Here is a 2,963-nt window from a genome sequence, read left to right on the forward strand (position 1 = left end):
GTTCTGACCAAATTGAGAAAAATACCACCATTTGCATGGCTCATCCAAACATACTTGATTACTTTTTACCGACAAAAATGAATGCTGGCTTAAACGTTAAGGACGTTAGGCAGGAAATGTGAGTCTTTTGACGAAATTGTCACAAGTTTGCCTATTTTTCGTCGATCTGTGGTTGAGGGTGTAATTGGAAAATGAGTCTTGCCATTATTAGTTGAGTGATAAGCAATTACAGAGTAATCAAACCAAAAATTGACCTTTTCTGTTTCATCCTTAAACTTCCACCTTAAAGCCTAAGGCCCAATGAATATAGTATTCAATAACACATTGCTCCCAAAATTCGTTGTTGCCTTTCAAATGGTTTTAGGTGCCGTGTCATGCTAACATGAGGAAAAGTCAGCTTCGATAATACTACTTCAAAGCGTCAAATTTACATCACTGTCAGTGGCAGACAAGTTTGTTTGTTTGTCCCACATATTGCTTAAGTTCCACTTCGTTACGTCCTTTAAGATCAACTTGTAAATGATGTTATGCCAGACCCCATCTGGCAAAAACGAACTATTGACAGTTTGCTTGATATCGATCAGCCAAATTGTTTAACATGTTTGAATGTGGGCCAAAAATTGTCAAAGCTATCGATTCGTCATATTTGGCTGTTTTTTGTGTTCTTCAGCGCCAAAAGCATTACTTTTGTTCTTTCTCACGTTTTACACTAGAAATGGGCTGCTAAATATACTCTATTATTTGTCCAGAATTCGTCTAAATTCACTTCATCAGAGAAGACTTGGAAATTTGAGCAATAAAAATTTAATCACAAGGGTCATTCAAAATATGCATTAAAAATTTGTCTTATGCAATAAACTTGCATTGAAAACTGGTTAAAATATGAACCGAAATATGCTTTTCAACCCAAGCTATGAACTTCAGTGTTCATATATATCCGTCATTGTTCAATTTGCTGCCTTCAAATATTCGTAGGCGTATGTAGGCGTTGATCCAGAGTAGGATTGTTTTGTTTTTCATTTTGTTTGGGGTGTTAGGGTCGGAGAGGTGAGCCTCGCCCGGCCAGCGAAGCAGTTTGATGTCCGGTAACAGTTTTTAGTTCTCCGTCTGTGGTTGTGGTTAGCGTCTAAAAGTTTCCTTTGAGAAAGGTCGGGGAGGCGATTTGAACCGGGGACTTCTTTCCTGCTAGGAAATTGCTCTAACCACCACACCACGTCTCCTCCCCAAATTTAAGCCAGAATTTTCGACTAAAATTCCCGATTAACCTTCTATTCAAGGGTTAGCCAGATCAGTCAACTCTAATTCGTTGGTTGATAAAATACTATATATACATAAAAGTTAAGTGAAATGAATACATTTCTCGCCTTGAACTGCTGGGATTCCAATCACAATAGCGGTAATGAAGCCCGCAAAAAAATATGTAATTGAAAATGAAAAAGAACTGCAATGAACAGACAGGCAGTTGCAAAATTACGCCTTGCATATTTCACAAGCATCCTTTTGACCTTGGCAATAAGCTGATCAGTGAGAGGGTACTCGGGGCAGACCATCCCGGCCAAACTATATTGTTGGGAGTGAGCCACTGATTTTTCAAGACGTTTCACATTCACATCGTAAGTTTTGGTCAAAACCAAGCTAATTGTCCTTGGCTCGAAATCCCTTCGAAATATGGGCGTCACGCACCTTAGTCCAGCTTCCAGCCAAATTCCATTAAAGACGAAAGTTGATAAAGAATCTGCTCAATCTGGCCCACCAACTTTGCTCCAAAAACCAAGTCTTTCATCTTCATCTTTACCCACCTGTTTTTGTAGTCCCCGTGTGACTTGACTCTTCACTTTTCCCACGAGCACTGAACCAAATCAAGTCAATATTGCTATGACATTACGTTCTAGTCAACTGTTATCTCTCTGTCCATTTTAACCACTCATTCTTTTACCAATTTCTTTAATTACAGACTCTTGTTAATACGTTTTATACATTGACATGACCAAGAGTCGCAATAAATTGTTATTACACTACATTCAAATTTGCTTACACAAAAAGCCAGATATGATTAAACATATAAAATAAGTAATTCATTCAAAGAAGTTTTGGGGTTTGCTTTTTTTCGTAGGCTTTTCTACCCGCTTCAGGTCATGTAATTCCCAGTTCTATTAAACAGAAATATTATATCTAATCTATTTTGTACCTTTCGATCTTTACGTGTTATTTGGTCTACCAACGAATTTGAGTAATGTGAATAAAGGGTTGATCTACCTAGCCTAGACCAATGTAACACTTGAAACAAGAATCCCTATCCTTGCGGGGCTCAGATGCAAGAGTCCCTGTGCCTGCGGAGCTGCTAATGAATACTACCACGTAAAAAAAGTCAAACACAAATCCATGCATCAGGATGAAATGGAAGGCGTGCGACGATCATGAGAAAGGTGTTGAATGAGGTTGGATTCGGGAGTGAGAGAGATGCCCGATGTGGTTGCCAGAGACCCCGAAATGACGTTAGGCTGACCTCAAGGGACTGGTCATGACGTGAGCGTGATTTTATCAATTGGATTTGATGGCCAAACACTGTTTGTCTTGGGTTTCGATTTGAAAACTGATTGTGGCAAGAAAGACGAAATACATGAAGGCCTTGGGCTTTCAGTAGAGCGTTTTTCTCACATCCAATCCTAATTAGGCTATTAATTTTTTCTCGTGATGTTCTTGCGGTATATTAGACGTGCGTTGACGGAACTCATGTACAAAGGTTTTAGCATGATCGGGCCTTTCGTTTACGTGCAATTGCAAATCGAAATTTAGAATTGCTTTTGTACTAGGGCGAGTCCTTTGAGGGGAAAAAACTTAAATTGCTCTCACCCTCTCAGACCTACCAAAAATAATTCTATCTTGTCAAATTATTAAACATTTTATCTTCAAACCTAAGATCCGAATTGTCATACAAAAAGCTGGTATCAAAATAATCACCT

The sequence above is a fragment of the Tigriopus californicus genome, chromosome 5 (genome assembly GCF_007210705.1).
Source record: "Tigriopus californicus strain San Diego chromosome 5, Tcal_SD_v2.1, whole genome shotgun sequence".
Classification (NCBI taxonomy): domain Eukaryota; kingdom Metazoa; phylum Arthropoda; class Copepoda; order Harpacticoida; family Harpacticidae; genus Tigriopus; species Tigriopus californicus.